Source organism: Pelophylax lessonae (genome assembly GCF_965119305.1).
Source record: "Pelophylax lessonae genome assembly, chromosome: 7".
NCBI classification, from domain to species: domain Eukaryota; kingdom Metazoa; phylum Chordata; class Amphibia; order Anura; family Ranidae; genus Pelophylax; species Pelophylax lessonae.
This window is the reverse complement of record NC_138774.1, coordinates 107766015-107793560: the sequence shown is the minus strand read 5'-3', so window position 1 is coordinate 107793560 and position 27546 is coordinate 107766015.

The following is a 27546-nucleotide window of genomic DNA, read 5'->3' as shown; positions in this document are numbered from 1 at the left end:
GCATCATCCCGGTACACTGCCGCAAAGTTTACCGACGTAGACCTACGTTAGTATGCGGTAAGTGGTTAATTACCTATTTTTGGCCACCTGCTTCCATAAAACTGTTCTGTGGATCTGTGTGTCTATTCAGTTCTCTTGCTCTGTAGTGGAATGAGAGGGTTGGCTGAAAGCATGAGGCTTCAGAGAAAAAATGGGTGTAAGGCTGGCTGTGATTGGCCAAGACTGTTGCTGAGTGTGGGATTGGCTGTGATTGGCCACAAACTCCTTATGGTTAATAAAGTTTAACTCTGCTGTGTCTGAGCTTACCTTATATGCATATAAATGAAGGCATATTTCCTCTTGCTTCTGTGAACACAATATACAATTGTTATGTGACATCCAAACATGAAATCACAGTAAATAACTCTGCTTTTGTCTCTCACACATAAACATATGCACTGTATTAATATTATTAGCAGGTCTAGCTGTATATACATGTAGGTCATATTAGCAACCTAGGACAGGTTCTAGCTGGCCAGCTACACCGAACCCCCCAAATCACACCTTATGAGCGATGGTGCTCTGAGGCCAGAGACCCCAAAGGTGGGATCTCTATTATCTATTGCGCTCTTTCTGACAGTACGGACAAACCCAAGTATGCGTTGGCCTGGGACAGGGACCTGGAGGCGGAGATGGACTTGGACGAATGGTGCACCCGCTTTCACCATTCCTTTTCAGGTATTTTAAATGTATCCCTGATTGAAGCAAATGTTAAACTGTTTACTCAATGGTATCTAGTCCCCACCCATCTAGCCTTTATGTACCCGAACGCTTCCCCTCTCTGCTTTCGAAACTGCGAGCTGACTGGTGACCTTCTCCACATATGGTGGTCCTGCCCCAGAATCTGTTCTTACTGGAATAATCTATTTTGCATTACCCGGAAGGTCATGGTCCCTGGTATATCTAAACACTCACGGAAGCTACTCCACTTTATCCTGTTGGGTGCTAAGCTCACCATAGCTAGGGCCTGGAAATAGCCAAAGTTCTCCATTAGGGAAACCAAATTGAAAATATAGTGGATAATGTCCCAGGAAAAAATATCCAGCATCCTTGCCGATAAGGTAGCTCAGTTTGAACTGGTCTGGGAACCTGGGGCTGCATTTGTACAGGTCTCTATTTAAAGTCTAGAGCCAGAATGTCTGCTTTCATACTATTCTACCTCCCTCATTTTCTTTAATCAAATCAAATTTTTTGGGGATCTACTTCCCCGTTGACGCTTTACACACTCCCTCTGTAAACTCTATTCTACCCCATCTCTACCTTTCTTCCCCCCTAAATTCCTCTTTCGCTGCTGGTCCCTCTGGGGCATCTCCACTGGGAATCTGGTCTAGGCCCAGATGTTTTGCCACCCTTATGGGGGCACGGTGCCTGGCCCTGGCTCCCAGTCGGGCGAGGTTCCTGATGGCCCAACTTAGCTCTTTGCCTATCGCCCTCCTTTTTCCTCTCCTGGAGGACTGATGTTTATTATTCCATGTTACCCTACCCTATCCCAATGCCGTAGCGCGGGTAGTGGTACTACATCTGTATGTGATTATCCTCATTATCATCACATGGATTTGCTGATACTATATGGTTCTCTGCTTTCTTACTGTGATCATTATTTATCATGTATACCATTGCACTTCTATTGTTTCACTTTGTTTTGTTTCTGAAACCGTTAATAAAAACCATTGAAAGTTAAAATCTCTTCAGCAGTGGCGTACCAATGGGGGGGGCGGGGGTGCGGCCCGCCCCGGGTGCCACTCACTGGGGGGTGTCAGCCGGTGTCCTGCCCGGTGTGTTCAGAGTCAGACAGATCCCGCAGTGTGAAGGCAGCTGCAGTGGCAGCTCCTTCAGTCCGTGCTGCTAGCGGGGGGCGGAGCCACGGCGGGAATAAGGGGGCGGGGCCTCGGCTGGAATAAGGGGGCGGAGCCTCGGCGGGAAGAAGGTGAGTGCCCATTGCAAAAGTGTGTGCTGGATAGGAGGGGGATGGGGCTGCTGCATATAGAGGAATTCATCTTTCTCTATTCTTCCTGCAGCTTCCTGCTGAATAACTGATTCTCCTCCTCTCCCTCCTGCAGAAAGAATAGGGAAAGATCAATTCATCTATATGCAGCTGCCCCATCCCCCTCCTATACAACTTCTTTTGCTGGCCCCCCAAAGTTCTTAACCTTCTCCAGTGCTCCTAATCCCTCCCTCAGTGCTTTTAGCCCCTCTCCCCCCAGTGCACTAGACCCCCCCTGTTCTTTAGCCCCCCATGCTCTTCAACTCCCCACAGTGCTTTCTCCCTCCCCCCAAGTGCTCCCTGTCCCCCCAAGTGCTCCCTGTCCCCCCAGTGCTCTCCACCCCCCTGATTTTCCCTGCTCACCCCCCAAGTACTCCATGTCCCCCCAGTGCTCTCCACCCCCCTGATTTTCCTTGCCCACCCCCCTAAGTACTCCATGTCCCCCCAGTGCTCTCCACCCCCCTGATTTTCCTTGCCCACCCCCCTAAGTGCTCCCTGTCCCCCCAGTGCTCTCCACCCCCCTGATTTTCCTTGCCCACCCCCCTAAGTGCTCCCTGTCCCCCCCAGTGCTCTCCACCCCCCTGGTTTTCCCTGCTCGCCCCCCAAGTGCTCCCTGTCCCCCCCAGTGCAATCCACCCCTGCACCTTCCAACCCCCCTACAATGCTTTCCAAACCCTCTCTTAATTCTCTCCAGCCCCCCCCCACCGTGCCCTTCAGCACTTCCAGTGCTCTCTGCTTCGTCTGTGCTCTCCGGCCCCCTAGTGCTCTTCTATCTTCTATCATGTCTGCAGTCTCTGAGCATCTCCTGTATCACGTCTGTAGTCTCTGACCATCTCCTGTATCATGTCCGCAGTCTCTGACCATCTCCTGTATCATGTCTGCAGTCTCTGATCATCTACTGTATCATGTCCTCAGTCTCTGACCATCTCCTGTATCATGTCTGCAGTCTCTGACCATCTCCTGTATCATGTCCGCAGTCTCTGACCATCTCCTGTATCATGTCTGTAGTCTCTGACCATCTCCTGTATCACGTCTGCAGTCTCTGACCATCTCCTGTATCATGTCTGCAGTCTCTGACCATCTCCTGTATCACGTCTGCAGTCTCTGACCATCTCCTGTATCATGTCCTCAGTCTCTGACCATCTCCTGTATCATGTCCTCAGTCTCTGACCATCTCCTGTATCATGTCTGCAGTCTCTGACCATCTCCTGTATCATGTCCGCAGTCTCTGACCATCTCCTGTATCATGTCTGCAGTCTCTGACCATCTCCTGTATCACGTCTGCAGTCTCTGACCATCTCCTGTATCACGTCTGCAGTCTCTGACCATCTCCTGTATCATGTCCTCAGTCTCTGACCATCTCCTGTATCATGTCTGCAGTCTCTGACCATCTCCTGTATCATGTCTGCAGTCTCTGACCATCTTCTGTATCATGTCTGCAGTCTCTGACCATCTCCTGTATCATGTCCGCAGTCTCTGACCATCTCCTGTATCATGTCTGCAGTCTCTGACCATCTCCTGTATCACGTCTGCAGTCTCTGACCATCTCCTCTATCATGTCCTCAGTCTCTGACCATCTCCTGTATCATGTCTGCAGTCTCTGACCATCTCCTGTATCATGTCTGCAGTCTCTGACCATCTCCTGTATCACGTCTGCAGTCTCTGACCATCTCCTGTATCATGTCTGCAGTCTCTGACCATCTACTGTATCATTTCCTCCGTCTCTGACCATCTACTGTATCATGTCTGCAGTCTCTGAGCATCTCCTGTATCATGTCTGCAGTCTCTGACCATCTCCTGTATCATGTCTGCAGTCTCTGACCATCTCCTGTATCACGTCTGCAGTCTCTGACCATCTACTGTATCATGTCCTCAGTCTCTGACCATCTCCTGTATCATGTCTGCAGTCTCTGACCATCTTCTGTATCACGTCTGCAGTCTCTGACCATCTCTTGTATCACGTCTGCAGTCTCTGACCATCTCCTGTATCACATCTGCAGTCTCTGACCATCTACTGTATCATGTCCTCAGTCTCTGACCATCTACTGTATCATGTCTGCAGTCTCTGAGCATCTCCTGTATCCTGTCTGCAGTCTCTGACCATCTACTGTATCCTGTCTGCAGTCTCTGACCATCTCCTGTATCATGTCTGTAGTCTCTGAATATCTCCTTTAGCAAGTCTCCACTCCAATCTCTTACTCAAACTTAAACACATTGCTAATAATATTAGCTATCTATCTATGCTAAAGGTAGGACTGTGCAGGGGAGGCAGAGAGTGCAAAAGGGGGAACTGTGATTAGAGAGACGGAGGGCAGACTGCAAGGGGCACTGTGATGGGGGGCTGTGAAATTTGTGCAAAAAATATTCTTGAAAACATTACATTTTTTTGTGGGTGTTTTTACATTTTAAAGTGGGGGGGGGGGGTGCCAGATATAGGATCCGCCCCGGGTGCCAAATGCTCTAGGTACGCCACTGCTCTTCAGATCCCTGGTAAATTTATTGAGGTCCTTAAAAAGAATAAAGGGATTGGGAGAAACTGGCTGATTGCTTCTTGTAGCGAGGGGTGTCAGTTTTGTAACAATGGGATAACCTTGCTACTTACTCTTTGAAAGGGGCAGCACCACTCCACATGGCATGCAGGCATTTTGAAGCTGGAGATGCTGTAGTGTGTGCAACTGGTAATCATTGGGTACACGCATGACGCACCAAACCCAAAATACACCCCCCTTAGACTTTATAGTTGTAGGATTGAGCCATCCATGCCATGCAAGCGCAACAATCGACTGGAATAGCATGACCTGGTGGGCTGTGTGGCTTCAAATTAAAACTCTCACTTCTGCAAATGACAATAGATTCAATAAACTATTCTCAACTGCTAATTGTGCTCCAGATGCCATGCTGGAGTATTTCCCCCTATTTACAGTCTATTCTTTAAGCAAATTTATATGTTTATGGGGTTCCCATGCCCATGCTTCTAATATATGTGAAAGCATTAAAACAAAATAGGGTCTGTATTTGGCCGTGCCTCTCACTTAATATGTCATAATTTTCAGTGGTGGGGGCTGGAGCAGATACAACATGACTTCTGATGACTTCTAGTGGTCTTGGAGCAGGTCGGGTAAGGAGAAAAAGTTCTGGATGTTCCTAATTTTTTAATACGATATACAGTATATACAGACAGATATGGTAACAATGTAACAGAGTTTTCCTTTCCTGGTGTCCAATATCTAAAAATATAAGTGAGCTTGGAAGCTGATTTTAGTCTCCCCAGGCTGTTCATGAAGAAGTCTATTCATAAAAAGACAAATCTCTTCTTACAATCAACCCATGACAATCAGTTCACGCACAGACACATCTAAATACTTAGAGAAGATAGACAAATATTTGTTCACTAATAATCTATGCCCACCAGTATAAAGAGAAATATTTCCTAATATATTTCCTAATTCAACAGAACTAAGTCTCGGTTCACACTACATCTCTCCGACTTAGGGGGCGACCTGTGAAGTCGCGTGCAGCGCGACTTCGGCGTGACTTGCACGGACTTCATAAAATGAATCTCTATGCAAGTCGCTCCAGGTCGCCCCGAAGTAGTACAGGACCCTTTTTCTAAGTCGGAGCGACTTGTGTCGCTCCTATTAGAACCGGTCCTGTACTACTCAATGGACCGCGACGGTGCGTGACTTGCCAGGCTGACCAAGTCGCCTGAAAAGTCGTATTAGTGTGAACAGGCACTAAGCTAGTTTTTGACCCAGTAAAAAACAAAATTCATCCGTTGATTTTTAGGTGGACAATATAAGGACAGAGGTCTTCCTCACACCAAAGGGTGGAGAGAAATTTGCCCTTCATCATAACACAATTCTGTTCCTCATATGATCTGCCTGATGGACAAAGACAAGGTGGTAGAATATGTCCCTTTGTATAGAGATTCTTTTATCAAGTTGGAAAATTAATTTGCAATTTGTAATAGATAATAGCATCAAAAAATGGGAAGGATCAAAAAGGCAGCAATAAAACATCTGTCCTTCCTGCCTTGTCTTATTCAAGCAATGCATTGTCAACTCAGCTGTTGAACAGAAGCGGTGCATGGATGGTTTTTCCTATTTCTACATAAAAAAGGAAGCTATCATCATTCAGTAACATAGACATTTTCTAATACTTAGAAACACTTCTGCAATAACATAGTATTACCAAGAAACGAAAACATACATTAGATATTTTTAACCACTATATGGTATGGTAATTGATACACTATTTTGACAAAAATATTTAGACACCTGCCTTTACACGCACATGAACTTTAATGGCACCCCAGTCTTAGTCCGTGGGGTTCAGTAATGAGTTGGCCCACCCTTTGCAGCTATAACAGCTTCAACTCTTCCGGTAAGGCTGTCCACAAGACTTAGAAGTGTGTCTATGGGATGGCCTGGTCTCAACTCAAAAGAACACCTTTGGGATTAAATAGAGCTGAGACTGCGAGCCAGGCCTTCTCGTCCAACATCAGCGCCTTACCTCACAAATGCGCTTCTGGAATAATGATAAAACCTTCCCATAGACACACTCCTAAACTTTGTGGACAGCCTTCCCAGAAGATCTGAAGCTGTTAAAGCTGCAAAGGGTGGGCCAACTCAATATTGAACCCTACAGAATAAGACAGGGATGTCATTAACCACATACCTACAGCCCACCGCAGATGTACGTCACTATTTTGATGCTAAATACTGGGATTATGGCAGCAGATAGCTGCCATAACCGCAGTATTTTTGAAAACGGAGGGCGATCGGCTTTCAGAAAAGGGTGGTCCCAGCAGTGGATTCGCCGCGGGATCACCCTTACAGTGCGGCGGAAAATGTGCCCCCCCCCCTCCTGCCGCGTCCCGGCCATTTTCCCCGCTTACCAGACCCACCGGCAGGAAAACGATCCGGTCCCGGATCCTCCTAGGCAGGAAGTCGAGTAAGGGCAAGATGGCCCCCACTTGACTCTATGGGCTTGGAGGACCGGAGCAACGTCAAACGAGCTTAAAGAGCTGATTTTTTTTAAACCATTTTTTTTTTACTTTTTTAGTGTCTTCGTGAGATCTGAGGACTTTTTGACCCCAGATCTCACAATAAAGAGGTCCTGTCATGGCTATTTCTATTACAAGGAATGTTTACATCCCTTGTAATAGAAATAAAAATGATCAAAAAAAAAAACTGTGTAAAAATCAAAAATAATAAATAAAATAAATAGGGGAAAAAAAAAATTAAAGTGCCGTGTCCCCATTAGCTCGCACGCAGAAGCGAATGTATACGCAAGTCCTGCCCACATATGTAAACGGTGTTCAAACCACACATGTGAGGTATCGCCGCAATCGTTAGAGCGAGAGCAATAATTTGAGCCCCAGACCTCCTCTGTAGCTGGTAACCTATAGAAATGTTTAAAGTGTCGCCTATGGGGATTTTTAAGTACCAAAGTTTGTCGCCATTCCACGAGCGTGCGCAATTTTGAAGCATGACATGTTGGGTATCTATTTACTCGGCGTAACATTATCTTTCACATTATGGAAAAAAATTGGGCTAACTTTACTGGTTTCTTATTTTTTTATTCATATTTTTGAAAAAAAAATTGCGTTTGGAAGACCACTGAGCAAATACGGTGTGATAAAAAATATTGCAACGATCTCCATTTTATTCTATAGGGTCTCTGGAAAAAAAATAATGTTTGATGGTTCTAAGTAGTTTTCTAGCAGAAAAAACTGATTTAAGCTTGTAAACACCAAGTGTGAAAACTAGGCCTGGTCGGTAAGTGGTTAAAGTTCATGTGCGTGTAAAGGCAGGTGTCCCAATACTTTTGACAATATAGTGTAGGAAGATATAATATTAATTACATAATTTTACATTTCTTTCTATACACCCTTGAAGCCTCTCCTCCTACACCTTATATAGGGAGTGCATGCATCACATTTAAAGATTAATAGTGAGGTGAGGAAGGCAAGAAAAGGAAGGCCATATGTCAACTAAAAGTTAAACTTGAGATTTCTATAAATGAGCACCCTGGGTTAGAGACCCGAGCATGCTCAGTTAATTGTTGAAGATCTGAAGGTTGTGGGTCACAATTGAGATCTGCTCATCCACATCTCCGTCATAAGCAAGAAAATACTTTTTTGCCTCCTGATTGTTTCCATTTTATACTGTGTATGGGCATGGGTTACTGAGTTTGGTATGACATGCAAAAGTATAGGTCTGCAGGTATCCTGCATTTTGGAACTACTGGAGTGTTTCAAAGATTAACCACTCATTGGGTCTCCTCTACTGTCCAGAAATCACTTGGATTTATGTACCATAATCTATGGGGTGCATGATACAATACTTCGGCAACATTTACTGGGCTATCCATAATAAAATATGGAGACCTTGCTCATGGAGTTGACCAAGGGAGCTCTCATTTAACTCTATCCCTTATCCTTTCAATGTAAAGAGGGGGGAATTGTGGGACTTTCATTGAGACGCACGGAGGGATATGTGTGCTTCTCCATCCCTAATCAATGTACACAAGAAAAGAAGGGTTGGGACTTTAAATGAGAGACATGAAGGGGCCGGCAGGGAGATTGTAAACATTTATTTGTAGCAGGTTTTCCAGACATTGGGCCTGATATGGGTCTGCCATTGTTACCGGTAACACTTCCAACACATTTAAGTTGAATACCCCAGTGTGAGATTGGAGACAATGACCAATCCGGCATCTTTGGTTTGTTTTGTTTATTTTATAATAGGGATGGGAGAAGGGAATGAGGGGGATACTCTTCTGGCTCAACTAGGTTTAACTGGGACTCCTTACAGAAAAATGCCTGTTAGCGCTGTCTTGACGCCAGCTGAATGCCGACCAACACTTCCTGGAGCTTGAAGATACTGTTTTTCTGAACTGTGCTAGAACTTCGACTTTAACACACTGGTTAACTCAGAAGATCCAGGACTGTAATACACTTGACTCCTGACACTCTGTTTAGCTCAAAAGTCCTGCATAAAGCTCCCTCCAGCCCTTCACTGACTGAGGTAGCTCCTTGTAACTGCTTGTGCTGAGGCAACTCTCAACACTGTACACTGCACACTGTACACTGTACACTTAACTCATCACCTGCTAGCGCCCCCTTTACACTTCAGAATAATGTATGCTCCTGTAAACGCCCTCTAAGTTGTGTGCCACATCCCTGTTACATAAACCGAAGAAAAAGCGGTTTCCCCTAGGGTGGGACTTTAAAGGCACATTACAAAATGGTTTGTTGACAACAAATGTATATTAAAAAGCTGAAATTTTATTTGAACACAATATACAACAATGTAAGAAATATGGCTTCACATTAAAAGGTAAGCAAGCATAATCGTGTGCAAGGTATCAGACTCAACCATCCAATCCAAAGCAGATGCCCGATGCGTTTCGAGGTCACAGCCTCTTCATCAGGGGTAGCTCTGGATGGTTTTATGGTTGACTGTACACAATAATAGATGCTTGCTCGGATAAAAACAGAGTAGATTTGGGCCTGGCCGGAGCTGTATGGTTATGGAGTGGAACCCATATGGATCAAAAATTGCCAATGTGAATTGATAGGTAGTGTGTCCTCTCCAATCGGACAAGCTGGAGTCCAAATGGCTACCACAAATCAGCCTGAAGCAACACCATGCAAGAGCTCATTTGAGCATAGACATTTTGCCTCTTTCGCTGCATTACCTCTGCTACACACAGTGACAAACGTTACTGGGAAAAAAAAGTATTATAACTGGTGTGATATACCAGTGGCCCCCCAAAAGAGACTTTTGTCACAGGATCATTTAAAAAATGACAGGCAGAGGAAGAGGCAGGCCCTTCCGCAGGGGTGGTAGGGGTAGGGCAGGAGCACCAGGCCGGAGCCAAAGTGGGAAGTTGCAGAAGGTGCGTTCGATTACGTCAAATAACGCACCAGACTTGGTTGAGTGGCTCACTCAGCCTTCCTCTTCTACACCCTCCTCATCCTCTCTATCTGCACCCTCTTCACTCTCTGCTGTGTGCACCCCCAAAGACACCACCACAAACACCCCCACCACCATATACCCTCCGCTTGAGTCACAGGAATTAGCAACAGGAGGTAGCAACAGCCGCCACTCAGCAGTCTGACGACAGTACCCAGGTCAGCCCAAGGAGGTTGGTCCCCGCTATTGCTGCCTACTCCGAGATCTTAAATGTTAGTGGTGGGGAAGGTGACGTGGATGATGACGAGTCTATGGACGTCACGTGGGTGCCCACAAGAGAGGAAGAGGAGGGGAGTTCAGAGAGATGGACCAGCAGATATGGAGGAGAAGCAGGCCGAACTTACATTGCACAGGAGGGACAAACCAGACTGCTAATCTATCACGAGTGAGCCATCAACCATTTACGGTCACATCTAGCGCTCCCAGGACGCCGCCACATGGCTCCGCAGTGTGGGCTTTTTTTAATGTGTCCGCTGCTGACAACAGTGTTGCCATCTGCAGCCTTTGCAGTCAACGCATAAGTCGCAGTAAGCCCAACACTCACCTAGGGACAACCGCCTTAAGAAGGCAAAAATATTTTTATGGCAGCTTTTCCAATAGCAATACTTCTGATATGTCAGTGTCCATGTTGTGGGACTATGTGTGCACAGCTACTAAGTATTTTGTGGCTGCAAATATGACCTGGAGGTTTTTCATGTTCGCCTGCCATTAAAATGAATGGGACCCGCCACGAACCTGCAGTTCGCGAACATTTGAGCAAATTCGCACGAACCGTTCGCGAAACCGTCCCGGCAGATGTTCATTCATCACTATTGCTCATACTTTATTCACTGCATGTTTAATTGTTTTCATGCCACATTATTTACCATACGCTTATTCATGATTGCACTTTTATGGTTTAGCGCAGCTTCTTATCTATATTGATCATTTACAGCTGGTATCATAGCTGCTTAAGTGACTGCTCACCTTTTTGTTCCTTTAACTTGACCTAGCGCAGATCTTTTACTCTTTTTTAAAACCCTGCCAGAACCTTCAACGAGCCATCATTTGCCTTCATTGCATAGAGAATCGCAGAGACCTTGTGGTGATATCATTGGGTGTGATGTAAAGTATGTAATGAAAACAACATTTTTTTTTTTTTTTAATTGTTGATTAGAAAGGAAAGAGGGAACAAGGAAATTTAAAATGTAAGCAGATTAAACAGATTAAACAACAGCTTTAATAGATTCAGATACCTTCCAACATCTTTGAATACGTATTAGATTTGTAATGTTAGTAGGAATAGCTGAATGCTGAATATTTGTGTAACACAGAAGCACCTGCAGAGCCGATTTCAGACAAGGACTTTGTACAGGAAATGGATGTTGTGATAGCCTGTTGATTTCAGATACCCTTTCAATGGCAAGCACTTATGAGGCAAACCACACACTGAGAAATGTCCTGGTATTAGGGTGTGGACTTAGATTTCTTTTGAATCTGTTTGTCTAGAGAAAGAGAAAAGGAAACGTATTGTTTGCTCTTTGCATCTTCCACTGGACAATATTATTTCTAGGTAAACTGGGTGAAAATTTCTAACTTTTTGAATGTTCTGAATTAAAACGGAAAATTCCTATCAAATACTTACCGTAATTTTCCTTTCCTGATAGTCTCCATGGCAGCCTATGTGTGGGTTAACCCCGCCTCCACTCCAAGGGTATAGGACCCCCCTCCCATAAATTTCAGCTCTCAGGTACAGCAGGTGTTCCATATCTTAGCCGAATCCAAGACGAGAGGGTGGGAACTCCGGCTGCCATGGAGACTATCAGGAAAGGAAAATTATGGTAAGTATTTGATAGGAATTTTCCGTTTTCCTGTCAGTCTCCATGGCAGCCTACGTGTGGGAAATAACTAGCTCACGCCACACGGGTGGGAATGCTTTTAGCAAAGAAACTTTAATTCATGCTATCTGCAGACAAAACAGTCAAACCAAAATTAACTGAGGACAGAGAAGCAGGCTCCACACAATAGCGGGTCATAAAAGTATTGACCGAAGACCATGAAGCCGCTCTGCAGATCACATCTGGAGCCACGTGCCGCGAGGCCGCCCAGGACGTAGAGATACTCCTTGTAGAGTGCGCTGTCACCGCCTCTGGAGGAGCCAGACCCTCAGCTCTATAGGCCTGTTGGATAGCTGCCACTATCCATGATGCAATAGTTCTGGATGAAGCATGTTTACCTCTGTTCTTCCCCCAGAACAGAACAAAGAGGTTGTCAGACTGCCTGAATGGTGCAGTTGCTTGAAGATAAACTTTTAAGGATTCTCCTACATCCAATGGATGAGGATTAGACTCATCAGAGGACCGAAAAGTAGGTAGCACGATCTCCTGGTTCTGGTGAAACACCGAGGTGACTTTCGGATTTGAATAAAGCATGGGTATCAGTACTACCCGATCTGGGAAGAAAGTCAGGAATGGTTCTCTACAGCCGAGGGAACTTAATTCAGAGACCCTTTTAGCCGAAGTAATGGCTACCAGGAAGACAGTCCGGATGGTCAGATCCTTGATAGAAGAAGAGGATTCTATGCCCGTTTTTGAGATGGCATTTAGGACAAGAGGTAGATCCCATTTTGGAAACCTAGGTTTTCTTTGAGGATTGAGCCTGACTGCTCCTTTAAAGAACTGTTGAATAAGTGGGTGCTGAGCCCACATGATCCCAGAGAAGGCAGACAAAGCCGAAACGTGGACTCTTATGGCTCGTTTCCACTGAGCTTTCTGGTACGGTTCGGTTCGGTACGGTACACTATTTATGCCGTTTCCATTATGAATGGTACCCTAATTCCGAACCGTACCGTACCACTTTTTTGGTACCCTTTCGTTGGGGTACCAAGAAGATTAGTACCGTACCAACTGGGTGGAGCTACACTCTGCAGAACTTTGATTGGTTGACAGAGAATCGTCACTTCCGTGGGCGACATTCATAATGTGTTTACGGAAGCAACAGAAATGTCGGCTCGCAGGGAAACTTGGTCGACACAGGAGGTGCAGATCTTCCTGGGTATCATCAGCGAGGAAAGGGTGCAAAGAGAACTTAATGAATGGTGAGAAACGAGAGGGTGTTCCAGCATGTTTCTGAGAGGATGGCTGAAGAGGGCTTCCAGCGGACGCCAGAGCAGTGCCGCACTAAATGCAAGAAGCTGCGGAGCGAATACCGTAAGGTGAAAGACCACAACAGCCGGAGTGGCGTAAACAGAAAGACCTGGAAATGGTTTGATATGCTGGGCGCTATCTATGGACACAGACCCGCCAATTTGGGAAGAGAGGGCGGCATGGATACTGCCACCTCTCTGCTGGAGTCAATGATGGAGTCTGCTGGTATGTTCATAGCTTTATGTATAGTATGGTATATCTTGAACCTATTGTTACAGTGTACTTACCTGACTTGTAACATTTCGTAACATTTCAGTTGAGGATCCTATCAGTCAGGATGAAACCACAGAGGGACTGTTCACCTTTGAGAACTCACCTGCAAGTTCGATTTCAACTGCAACTTCGATGTCAACTGCAAGTTCGAGTTCAACTGCAAGTTTGAGTTCAACTGCAAGTTCGAGTTCAACTGCATGTACACCGACACCACCAGAATCGGCATCATCATCTGCGAGAGCATCCCGGTGTACACTCATCAGTAAGACATGAAAACCAGAGTGAAAAGTCACACACCTTTTTGTACAATGATTTGATTTTTTTATTTTGGATTAATAGTAATACACTAATCATGATATTGCATTGTACTTCTAATGTCCCCCCCCCCCCTACATATATCTGCATACGTTTAATGACAAGAACAGAAATTCTTTAAACATTGATGTCTGTTTTGCATTCTAGGCAGGAGAAAAAGGGGGCAGCAGGATGTTGTTGCAGCCCTGGTGGAGATGCAGGCAGCTGATGAGAGGCATCAGGAATGGTTAGAGAGGATGGAGGACCGTCGTGAGCAACGCTTTGAGATGATGCTGGAGGATGCCCGTGAGGCAAGGCGGCATGAGGCTGAAATCACTAGGTAACACATTGAGCAGACTGCAAGCTTCAATCAGGCCTTCCTTGGCACACTCAGTCAGCTGGTGCAGGTGTTGAGCAACTGTCGTGATCCTCTGCCTCCATCCAGCCACTAGTACTTTGCACCCAGCACACTTTTTTGACACTCAACACTATTTTTTGCACTACTTTTTCCTGTTGTTACACAACTCGTTCAATAAAGCACTTGTTTGACTATTTTCAAATTAAATGAAATCATTTTTTCCATTGAGGCGTCATGTGTTCTATGGCTGTCTAACCGGACGTACCTATTCTACAAATTGATGTCATTCTGTTTACATTACTGACGTTAACTGTTAAAGGATTACTCTCCATATGGTGGACTTCACTGGACTTCACTGGTCTCCAAATTGTTGAAGATCAAAAGTACAGTTTAGTACAGCTTCAAATGGCTTCAAAGTATCCCAGACAAGGAATAATCTTATCTAGTAAAATGATTGTTCATTTTCCCCAAAAATGTTATATGCTTCATATACAGTGGCGGTTCTACATTAAATTGCTCCCCGGGCGAGACTCCCTCCCGGCGCCCCCCCCCAAAAAAAAATAACATGACAAAACTCCATAAACTGCAGAAATTATACCCCCTGTTGCGTTTAGTGGGCATTACTGATGAATGGGGCCTTGCTGCAACCATGTGCACTGCATGCAGTTGCAGCACAATGGTGGTGCATATAGGGAGAAAAAACAAGCAGTGAAAAGGTGACATTGCCTCCATACTGTCTGTAAATGCCTCTGAAAAGCAATCTGAGAATGGATTGCTTTTCAGTGGAGCAGCATTCTCTTTCTTAATGATCTAATGGCTTCAGTTCTTTCCGATTCAGTGACTCTGGCTCTGCATCAAGCATGCAAATCAGCTGCATGCTTTTTCCAGGTCAGGGACTCAGAAAAAAAAAAAAAGAGAAGACAATAGATCAAAAATACTGCCAGACTAATAGCCGGTCAGAGATGGCAGCCTTGGAGCTTCTAATAAGCTTGCTATTGGGTTCTCTTATTTCTAGTTATGTGCCTGCTGATAAAGCATATTATTCCCACAAGAACATGTACCTTACAGAAAAATGACAGCTTCCAATGCCTGCACAAGTGTCCCTATAAATCTCAATATATACACTGAAATGCCTAAATAACCATCTAGATAGGTCACTGGACATGTGCTGAGCCACACAGGAACAGAGATGAAAAAGAGCTGTTCTCTTCTTGAAATATAATGCTCTTCAGTCTTTGCCTTGTTACCTTACTGACTGTGCACTGGGAGCTCCAGAAAGTAATTGCACTTGTATCTGAATAATCTTCTGTGAAGTATTTTTACTGGGGACAAAGCCAGTTATTGACAGAGGCAACAAGATTGGATTGCAAGCGGTTAAAAAGATTTGTGACAGCTTTATCCATTGTTTCCCTCTCTTGGACTCCATTCTATATTCTCCTTATGGCTAGCTTTCACTAACTTAACAGAGGACATGGCATGAGAACGGGTTGATTCATTTGCAAAACAGTCTGACAGTCTGACTCACTCTGCTCTCTCCCCCACTGTCGGCGGGCACTGCACACTGTCACTGACTCACTGTTGAGGAGGAAGTCCGTAGCTGAAGGCTGTCTGCTGAGTCTGAGCGCGCGCTGTTCAAAGTCATTGCGAGGGCGGAGCTGCGGGCAGGGCTATTGGACAGGCACAGAGGCCAGCCCCCACCACAGTTCACCCAATCGCAGGGCGCCCGCCGGCCATCCTGAGCATGAAGAGGATTGTGACAGCTGCACTCAGCGCAGGGAGACAAGCTATAAGGTCAGACAGCCCCTCCTGCCTCTCCCACGCTCCCCCACTGCGCAAGACAAGTCCCGGCCATGGCACAGGCTAGCACAGATGATTTTTCTTTTTACTCCACCAGGTTCGTGTGCTGACTGCCGCCCCCCCACGTGATGCCGCCCCGGGCGGCTGCCCCATCCGCCCGTGCCTAAAACCGCCACTGTTCATATAAACAAATGATCGCCTTTGTCAGATAAATGTATTTATGTATTCTTTAAAAAGTTTACGCTGTATGTCCTACGCCTTTTCTATTCCACTTAAGAATTGAACGCAGTGACAGTTCCAATTTGTTCAAAAGTAGGATAGGGAAGGCGTAGGACATTACTTTTTGAAGAATACAGAAAGTGTAAGTACTTGCAAGGCGATCATTTGTGTTTATAAGGAATATATTTTTTTTTTTGTTTGTTGGCTTCACTATATAAGACCCTCTTTTGGTATCATTTCAAGCCCTTTGAAGCTACACTTTTACCCTCAACAATTTGGGGCCAGTTGAAGTACACCATATGGAGAATAATCCTGGAATGTTTTCATCAAAAACCATCATTTCTTATTGCATGAGGAAAGACAGACATGAACATTTTTGAAGACATGGGGGTTGAGTAAATTATCATTAAAAAAATATAAAAAAGTAGTACGGTAAATAGAAATTAATTGTTCAAATAATGCATCAGACCCTCTCGTATATCTCTGCCCTCCTCTTCTGCATCCTGTGCCAGTGGCACAACAGGCTCTGCTGCTACAGGTGTATCCCATTCTTTTTGGTAATCCTCTCCATGACTTTCACAAATATTGTGCAGAGCACAACAAGTCAAGACCAATGGATTTCACCAGTTCAATGTCGCTGTCATTCCTCTTCATAAGGCACCGCCACCTGCCCTTAAGCCTCCCAAAAGCATTTTCTACCACCACCCGAGCCCTGCACACTTTCTTGTTGTAGGTCAGTTGTTCTTCTGTCATTCGGCCATTGTCGGGAAAGGGTTTTAGGAGTCAATTCAACAAAGGATAGGCAGAGTCTCCTAGCACATAATAGCCAGCGTTCACGCCACCGATGTTCCTGGTGCAAGCTGGGTAAAGGCATCCTCGTTTCACTAACTCCTACAATGTGGACAGTCTCAGGACACGAGCATCATGCAAACTCCCAGCCATTCCTGCATATACACTCCAAAACAATCCTTTCCCATCTACAACTCCTTGCAGGATGATAGAATGCCAGCCTTTTCTATTAAAGTAATCACAGTGGTACTCCTTTGGGGCAATAATGGGTATGTGACACCCATCAATGGCACCAACACACATAGGAAGTCCCCATCGATTCTCAAAGTAGTCTGCCATTTCTTTAAGCTTTTGCTGGTCAGGGAAACAAATCTGTTTGGAAACTAACAAAGAGCAGGCGGCCTCACAGAAATCCTGCACACACCGACACACTGTTGTTTTGCTGACACCAAAAAGATGGCCAATACTTCTGTAGTCGCTGTTGGTTGCCAGCTTCCATAGTGCAATTGCAACTCTTTTCTTCAGGGGAACACACACTCAGAAGTTTGTATCCTGTTTTAACATTGCTGGATACAGCTTGGTACAAAGGAACAGAAATGTTTCTTGTGACATCCTGAAGTTGTGCACCCACTGTGTGTGTGAATCCTGGAACAATCACATCACACCATTCATCTGATCGGTTGAATGTCCAAATGGTTGGTCTGCGGCGCCGATTTTGCAACAGATTGATTATCTGAAAAAAAAAAAATACATTGCAAATATGTCATACAAACTGTAGTAGTGAATGAGGGTGTGTTCGGGTACTTAAATGCATCTACCAGGTACGGGAAATATTAGCAATAACAGGCAGTAATTCATGAGAGGGATTTGATTTCAAGACAGTGCATGGTGCTGAGACTGTAGGGTTGCTTAACAGGTCACAACAGCTTACCCTCCTGTGCCGTCGTTTTTGTCTTGCTTTTCTTTCTGGGTTGTCCGTCTCGTCCCAGCTCTGTAGTATTTTCATATATTTTTCAGCTGTGTTTTTCCTTGCAGCCTGCAGCCTTTGCTCAAACGAACGCTGTCTCCTTCTTGTGACAAATAGCCACATGCCAAGAAGCAGGAACACAATCTGCATTACTTCCTCCATTGTTGTTTGTTTGTTTTGCTTTGCGCGAGAGTTCTCTACTCTGCTTCCGGCATACACCACGCCTATCAAGTGACGTCGATCACTGTTTTCCGGCTACACCACGCCTATCATGAAAGGGTACTATTGGCAGTGGAAACGCAAGGTGTACCGTTCCGAACCGTACCGTACCGAACCGAACCGTACCGTACCGTACCACTCAGTGGAAACAAGGCATTAGAGTTGCCACTGAAAGGGGCATATCTAGGCCAGCCTGAAGAAAACTTAGTATTTCTTGAATCCCAGGGACTGAGGAAGACATACCTTCTGGATATGCAGACTCCACGAATCTTGACCAGATTCTGCAGTATACCTTATTTGTACTTGGCCGTCTAGCATTCATCAAGGTGGAAATGGCTGTAGATGGGCAGCCGAGCGATTCCAACCTTCCCCTCTCAAGAACCAGACCGTCAACCGGAGTATTGCAGGACAGGGGTGTACTGATATTCCCTGTAGAAGCAAGTCTGGTCTGAGGGGAAGAGGGACCGGGTCTGTTTGGCCAGAAGGGCGCCACCATGATGGGTACTGGAGGAAAGGCATATGCCCTGCTGAACTCCCACCTGTCAGTTAGTGCATCTGTCCCGTAGGCTTGATGGCATCTGCCTCTCGTGACATACTTCTCCAACTTGTGGTTGCAAGGAGAGGCGAACAGGTCGACTTCAGGAGATACTCCCAACGACAGGATCCATTTGAACGACTCCACATGGAGAGACCACTCGTTGTGGTTCAACTGGACCCTGGACAGGAAATCTGCTTGAACGTTCTGTGAACCTGGAATGTAGACTGCTGAGATATCGACTAGATGAGCCTGACCCCAAGACATAATTGGGTCTAATTCTCGTAGTAGAGAGAGACTCCGTGTCCCAGCTTGTCTCTTCACATAAGACACTGCCGTGGTGTTGTCCATCCGAATCATTACAGATTTCCCTTCCACCAGGTGTTGAAAAGATCGAAGAGCCTGTTAGGCTGCTCGGAGCTCCAGAATATTGGAGACTGGTGTGTGTCTCTGAAAAGACCACTTTCCTTGTGTCATTTCCGACAGACAATGAGCCCCCCAACCTGAGTTGATGGCGTCTGTTGTGATTATAGTCCATGAGACTGGAATCAGAGAGTGGCAGTTGAGCAGATTCTTGCGTTGCAGCCACCAAAGAAGACTGAATCTCATGCTGGAGTAGATATGAATGTATTGATCCCTCTCTTCCGGGTTCCACTGTTGTAGGAACCCTTTCTGGAAGGGCCTCATACGCCAAAGGGCCCATTTGACCATCGGAGCCGTGGACACCATGGTGCCAATGATTTTGAGGCACTGAGAGGCTTTCAGCCGAGGAGAGGAAAGAGCTGGAAGGATTCTCTCCATCACTACCGGTATCTTCTCTAATGGGAGAGAGATTGAATTCTCGATGGTGTCGAATTGCGCCCCGAGATAGACTAGGCGCTGAGTGGGCTCCAGCTGACTCTTTTGTAGGTTTAACAGCCAGCCAAACTCTTTGAGGGTCGATATGACCTGATCTCTGTGTGCCAATAACTGATCTTTCTCTTGAGACAGCAGCAGAAGATCGTCTAAGTAATGTTGTAGACATATTCCTTTCAATCTTATGAGGGCCACTACAGCCAGGAGAACTTTGGAGAATACTCTGGGCGAGGTAGAGAGGCCGAAAGGTAGACAAATGAATTGAAGATGTCGGTTCAGAACACAGAAGCGGAGATATTTGTGAAAGTCGACTGCCACAGGTACATGAAAGTATGCATCTTTCAGATCTATTGAGGCGAGCCAGTCTCCTGGCAGTACTGCCTTCTGAATGGTGGAGAGTGTTTCCATCTTGAATTTTTCTTTCTTTATGAACTTGTTCAGGTATGTGAGATCTATAACGGGCCTCCAAGCTCCGTTCTTCTTCTGGACTAGGAAGAGGGGTGAATAAACACCTTGAAATTTTTCCTGCTCTGGAACCGGAACTACTGCTCCTTGAGCCATCAAAGCGTCTACATAGGCGAGCAAGACTTCTCTTCTCTCTTCTAGACAGGGAAAGTGAGTTGGAATGAACCGTGGACCGGATCTGCCAGGAATGACCATCTGTGGCCTATAGAGACCGTCCTGATGGTCCAAAAGTCTGTAATTGAGGCCGTCCAGACACGCTGAAAATGGAGAAGACGTGCCCCCACCTGGCATGTCTGAACGGGCCCAATCTCAAAAAGATTTAGTAGATTCTTGTCCAGCAGGCACTGGATTTTTGGATGATCTTCGAGAAGAAGATTGGCCTCCTCTCCAATTTCTCCGAAAGTCTCTAGTAGGTTTGTAAGAGCGGGCATCTCTTGATCTCTCAGTGTATTGCCCCCTAGTTTGAGGAGTCAAGCGTTTATCCTGCGGAAGGAAACCTGACTTTCCGCCAGTGGCCTTTGCAATGGCGCTGTCCAATTTATTCCCGAAAAGGGAAGTACCCTCGAAAGGGATCTTACACCATGCCTGCTTAGAGGCTGGATCCGCAAGCCAAGGGCGGAGCCACAAGGCCCTTTTTGCCGTCACTGAAGATAGCATTGATCTGGACAAAAGGCGCAGAACATCAATAGATGCTTCTCCCAAAAACACTGAAGCCAACTTGAGTTCATGAACAGGAGAGCTCTCAACAGCTTCTTCCGAGATGCTTCCAAGTTTAGTCTCAATATCCGACACCCAGACTTCCATGGCTTTAGACATCGTTGCCAATGCCATAACAGGCTTGCAGGCCGCTCCGGCCGTAACATAGATCCTCTTTAAGTCTAGATCTATTTTCCTGTCCAAGGGATCTCTGAAGGAAACCGCATCATCCAGGGGAAAAGTAACATGCTTTGCTAATCTTGTGACTGCAGCATCCACAAGGGGAGCAGACTCCAAACGAGTGGCATCTTCAGGTTTAAAGGGATACAATTTCCCAAGTTTGGAAGATAGGAAAGACTTACTATCCCCTTTACTCCATTCTTCAGTAATCACCTCTTGTAATTCAGAGAGGGAAGGGAAGTTAACACGCTCCTTGCCGAGGTGCTTGAAGAACTTCCACTGCTTTTTCTGGGGAGACACAGGATCCTCCCATTTTAGAGCTTCCTTAATGGCTCTGATCAGGGGTGAAACCAGGGCAAACTCAAAGCCGCCTACTGCCCCTTCTTCTTCCGAATCACTGTCAGATGATCTTGCAGAAGAAATGCTCGGTTGAGAGGGGCCTTGATCTTCCTGCACTTCCGCTGGAGAACTGGACATAGTGGGACCAAGTGCTGGGACCGTACCCCATTCTTTCAGGGACTGTTGCACTATTCTCTTCACTAGAGATTCCAATCCATGGTCCTCGTGCACCCTCTCACCGGCTGCTTGAGCAAAACATGGCTCACATAGGGACTTGTCCTCCGGGACATGCGCCTTACAGCCCCAACAGGCTCTCTGGTATGTGCGGTGACTCTGGTATTGTTTGTGGTGTCTGGGGGAGTCCCCTGCTGCCTACTCCCTGATGGAGATTCATGGCGCTTTGATCTGGAGGATGAACTCCCACGAGGTCTGACAGGGTCTCTTTCTTGGGATAAACCAGGCCTGGAAGAGCTGATGGAAAAAGAGAAAGTCGGGGAGACACTGGATTTAGCCATGAAACAGGGACCAGCTAGCCCTCCCCCGCCCCCCCCCCCCCTGAAAAATGCCAGCACCCACCTGTTGTGAGAGGGCTGGCCACAGGAAGGCGGTGATGCAGGATCCATACTTCAGGCCAACAACCAGACTGATAAAGAAAGGTAATACACATCAGACACCAAGATAATATAGTGATACAGTGTGAGGTAGCAATTCATCCCCCCCCCCCCTCTGCAGTCAAGTATCCATTTCACATACCTGTAGCAAGGAATCCGGATACACAGGGTAACGCCCACAGTACTTCCCGAAGCACAGGGGAACGGACAGCTGCTTAAATCCCCCGCCAGAATTACGTCAGCGGTGATGCGGCCATGATCGCTAGTGCGCATGCGCGAACCAAGCCTCTGCTTTGTCTGCGACGCACTGCGCATGTGCGGGACTACGGAACGTCCACCGATTGGTCGCAGGAAGCAGAGGAGGAAGAGGAAGGGTTGCTGGAACGCAGGAAGCGTTCCAGCGCCATTGGGGCCATACAAACGCCGCACAGTGATAGAGAAAGACACAAACAGAGTATACATAAATGACAAATACCGCTGCCATGAAGAGATGTAATGAGAATCTTCAGACCCTGTCAGAGGACGCCGGCCAGGCTTCAGTCAACCGCAGAGAGCAGGGGAATTTTAAATGTCACTCACCCGCCCGTGGCTGGGCCCTGGACATGCAGACACCATCCAAAGTATCCTGAGGTAAGCCGGACAATAGTAAGACATCAGAATTGTAGGTCCTTGGAGGAGGACAAAAAAGGAACACCTGCTGTACCTGAGAGCTGAAATTTATGGGAGGGGGATCCTGTACCCTTGGAGTGGAGGCGGGGTTAACCCACACGTAGGCTGACATGGAGACTCACAGGAAAGCCCTAATTTAAGTATAGTCTAAAAAGCAAACTTTTATTATACTTTGAGTTCTAATTCCTAGATATGATGGCTACATTTGTTCTCTTTTTTTTAGGCTTTCTTTAATTTATTTTCACCTGTTGATCCTGCCAATAAGTCTATTGTTTTTCAACAGAACAAGTTGTTGATGAAGCAGTTAGACGGTTGAGATAAACTAATTACCACTGATGGAGGTGGTTACAATATTTAGCTTTTATTGTTTTTATGTAAAACCTTTATCCCAAAAGGAGAAAACTTTTTATTATAACTGCCTAACCACTTCCTGCTGGGAGGACACCCCCCGATTTTTTGGGGTTATACCGCAATTATGCCTACAGTGCACCTATAGGCATCATTCTGGTATATTTGTTTTCAGCCACTGATTCTCTTTTATGCAGAGGTAATCTGAGTGGCTAATTAGCCATATGATTACAGTACTTCTGCAGGTGGTGGAAGGGGGTCCCACCCACCACCGCCGCCGCCTCTCCCAGGCTCAAACGTACGATTGCGGTGCTCAGGAGCGATGCAGCCGGAGGGGGGGATGGCTGCCCTGAACTGACATAGTTCCCTCTCTCTGTAACCCTGGAAACTGGGAGCGACAAGTTATGTTGTCACTTCCGGTTCTGCCTCTTTATTTACCTGGCCACCAGCAGCCATGGAAGTGGCCACTGGGCTGTGAAGGGGCGGGAGTGGCCGGCTCAGGCTCTCAGCAGCTCGTTGAGAAACTGACCAGGTGCCGGTCCAGGCATGTGGGCAGATCCCGACTTTTTGTCACGATCTTGCCCGAGCATGGACAGGCTCTGTGATGTCAGCCAACAGCGGCCTTCAGCCCGCTGTTTGCTGAAAACTGGTCACAGGAGTACAGCCAAATGAGCTTTGGATGTACTGCTCCTTTAACACATGTGAAATGCTTTTTGAAAACAAGTTAACACTACAGCCAGGATAACCTACAATTGCCATTTTACCACATACCATACCATACTATAAAACCACATGTAAGAGTGTTTCTGAACTTCAGTAAAACGCGCAAAACCTTCTAAAAGAACAATATTTTCTAGCAACCCACATTAGTTCAAATACAACTAAAATGTAACAAATATGATTTCCAAATGTTTCTGCACTTATATAATTTTTTTTCTGTATGTTTAGTGATTTGTGTATTTAGACTTTTATAAGTAGCAGCATCTTCCAGTACAAGTTTTTAGTTTTGTTTGGTTTAAGATAAAGGGTAAGCGCAAAATAATTTCCATACTTCTGCATACCATACTATAAAACCATGCGTAAGAGTGTTTCTGAACTTCAGTAAAACGCGCAAACCTTCTAAAAGTTCAAATACAACTAAAATGTAACAAAGATAATTTCCAAATGTATCTTTTTTTAATTCTATGTTTAATGATAAAAACAAAAAATAATAACTTCTTAATGTTGAATACATTATTTTCTAAAAGCTTATAAAGTTATTCTGACTTTAGGAATCTGATGTAAAAAAGTACTCAATACAAATACCACTGCTAGAAAAATGACACCAGCTCATTGTTAGACATGTGCTGTTCGTTCCCGAATAAATATTCAGACAAATTTTTTGTTGTTCGGAGATTCGGGTATATCCGAATCACCAAATTATAGTACAAACAAAGTTTACCAAATTCTCAGAATAAGGAAACAAAATTTGTCAGAATTTCTGAAATTCAAAATAATATGCGACTCAAATTTTCCATCAAATTCCTTTTGAATTCAAACTGTAAACATATTGTTGAAATCAAACACTGTATGTGTTATTAGTGTACAGTACTAGTGCTGTTTTGTTAAGCCAAAGGTGATTTAAAGAGTCAATGTAATCATTTGGTGAAGATTTTTATTTGTTCGTTCGTAAAATTGATAAAAAGAAACCAGTAAAATATAAATATTTAAAAGCATTTGTACTTGACATTATTTTTTCTCAGCTGGCCAAAACTTCTGCACAGTATTGTATATAGTAAAATGTTGAAAGTAGGATACTACTTTTATTAATTAGAACACTTTGCATATTTTGAATAAACATATTATTAATACAAACAAGATCAATGTGTATAAATAACAATCAGATGTTTGGTTACTCGGCTGCTGCATTCTAATCAAAAACAAATATAAAATTTTCGATTTGACCGTTTTTAAATGTATCAATTCAAACGTTTCAAATCGAGAATAAAATCGGTAAATTAAAAGAAAATTAAAAAAACACATAGAATGAATTCCGAATACGAATCCCGTATACGAACTGAACGAATCAACCAAATTTAACTAAACTAAATAACTAGATTAACGATCTAAATGAAAAAATGTTATTTCGTTATACACGTCTACTCATTGTGCTTTTGAATTCCAGTAAACGGACACACGGGCGGGAGATATATACAGACTCAAAACTCAAAACATTTGTTTGTTTTTTTTACTGGGTCACTCATTGACAGGTCATGGTTTTGAAGAAACCATTTTGCTGATTAACAATGAGATAACATGCATATATCAATTTAAAACATGATCATATACTCACCCTCCACAAACAGTTTATGTTGACGGTAAGGACAAGCATACGCTACATTCAGTCCCCACCCTACATATTTGTAATCACTTGAACTATAGCCAGCAAGACATCATGTATTTTTTATACTTGGCAATAAGCTGAAGAGTTATAGAGTAAATTAGGCTGAAACAGTAATGATGTCCCCAAAGTCCAGCTTTTCACAATGTTTGCAGCTGCTGATTTGGTTTGGAAGGCAAAACAATACCCTCTGTTGACTCTTGCCAATTTTGCCAAATGTTAACTTACCAAAAATTTATACTGCCATTCCTTATATTTAAACACATTAACTGCTTGTCGACTGCCCTATAGCACATTTACTGCTACAGGGCAGCCGCACTGCCACTGTGAATCTACACAGTGGGAGCTGATAAGCAGGTTCTGAGGACAAAATGTCCCCTGGCACCCGCTGACCATTCTTTACACATGCAAAATGGCAGTCTGTCTATGTAAACAAGGCAGATTGCTGTTCTGTCAGTCGTGAAAGCATGGATCCTGTGTTCCTGTAAAGCAGGAACACCGATCCATTCTTTCCACTAGCAAAAGTGCCTCCCCCACTACACTGATTCGCCAGTTAGGCACACATTTAACCCTTTGATTGCCCCTGATGTTAACCCCTTGCCAGCCAGTGTCATTAGTACAGTGACAGTGAATATTTTTAGCACTGATCACTGTATTAGTGTCACTGGTTCCCAAAAAAGTGTCAGTTAAAGCCTCATACACACGCAACGATTATCGGCCGACTGATCGTCCGACTTTTGTCCAAGTTGTGTTTTGTTGGTTGGAATGTGCCTAGACTGCACACAAATTTTCTCAGCCAACAAAATTCTACTTCAGAAGTGATGTCATGTGTTGGTTTGTTTTCTTTGTGTTTTTTCTTCACTGAGCATGCCCAGACTTGCTCATCAGATTTTTCCCTGTCAAAATTTTATTGTCTGCACACCAGATTTTTTTCGGCCTAAAAGTCGGAGTTGGTTGTCGGAAGCATCATACTAACAAGCCGAAAATCGGCAGAGCGGACGCTGGCCGAAAATTCCCTGCCAATTTTCGACGCGTGTGTACGGGGCTTAAGTGTCCTGTTTGTCTGTCGCAATATTTCAGTCCTGCTATAAGATGCTGGTCGCTGCCATTACCAGTAGGGAAAAATAAATAAATAGAAATTCCATAAATATTTCTTATAGTTTGTAGATGCTTATAACTTGCACAAAGCAAACAATATATGTTTATAGGGTTTTTTTCTTCAAACAAATTGTAGCAGAATACATATTGGCCTAAATTGATTAAAAAAAATGTTTTTTTTTTTCCATTTTTTTATTGGATATGCTTTAGAGCAGAAAGTAAAAAAAAATTCTTTTTTTTCAAAATTGTCTTTCTTTCTTTTTTTATAGCTCAAAAAAATACCACAAAAAAAAACCTCTTCTTGTGGGAAAAAAAATGACATTTTTTTTTTCCAGTACAGCGTCGCACAACCTCGCAAATGTCAGCTAAAGTATCGCTGTTCAGTATCGCGAAAAATGGCCTGGTCAGGATGAAGGGGGATGAATCTTCCAGAGGTCAAGTGTTTTAATTAGGTCCCCAGTAAGACATGGTTTTCATTTTTTGCAAACTAAATGTATCAAACTTTTTACATTTTTCACTGTAAATAGGACTTTTATTTTTTTTTCTTTACCTTTTGTTGCCCACGTAACTCATATGCATGACAGCAAAGAGGGTGGGCTTTAATTCCCATATAACACACATATGCATCAATGGGCAGCAAAAATTTCAGTGCAGAGTATGTACTCATTGCATGCTCCCAGCATAGTGGCCAAGATGTCAAAGACAGCTCTCAATCTCTACTAGGGATTGGAAGTTGACACAGTTGGCTCCTGACTATGTGACCAGTGTGACAGCCAATCCCAGTGGTCATGTGATTGGTCAGTCCTTCCTGCCCCAAGGTGTAAAGACCCTATTAAAGGAACACTGGGGTGGGGCTGGAAGGGGTTCAATGCAATTGCACATCCCTGAACCTTCCCTAAACGCTGAAAAAAGTTATTTTTACATTGTGGTGCCCAAAACTGGATTGCTAGTGTCATATGTAGTTGTATACAAAGGCAATATTATTGTATAATAACTTTTTTATCTCCTTTTTTTGCTAGCTGTTATTTGACATTAGGGGGTGCTAGCAGCTGATTGTTAAAGAGTATGTAAACTAAACGTGTCATACTCCTGATTTGTGCCTGCTGTACCAGGTACTTCTATAAAAAAAGTCTCCTGCTCTTTTTGTATTGTTACTTTGTATGAAATCCCTGGTATTTCTGCCAATCTCTCTGCTTTCCTACTAAAAACTGACCACACTCAGCAGGAGAGCACAGCATGGTCAGTTCTCTAGCTATGCTGGAAACTCAGCCTGCTCTCCTCCAATGATCAGACTTGTCCTGACAGAAAGTGGGTAAAAGTCTGC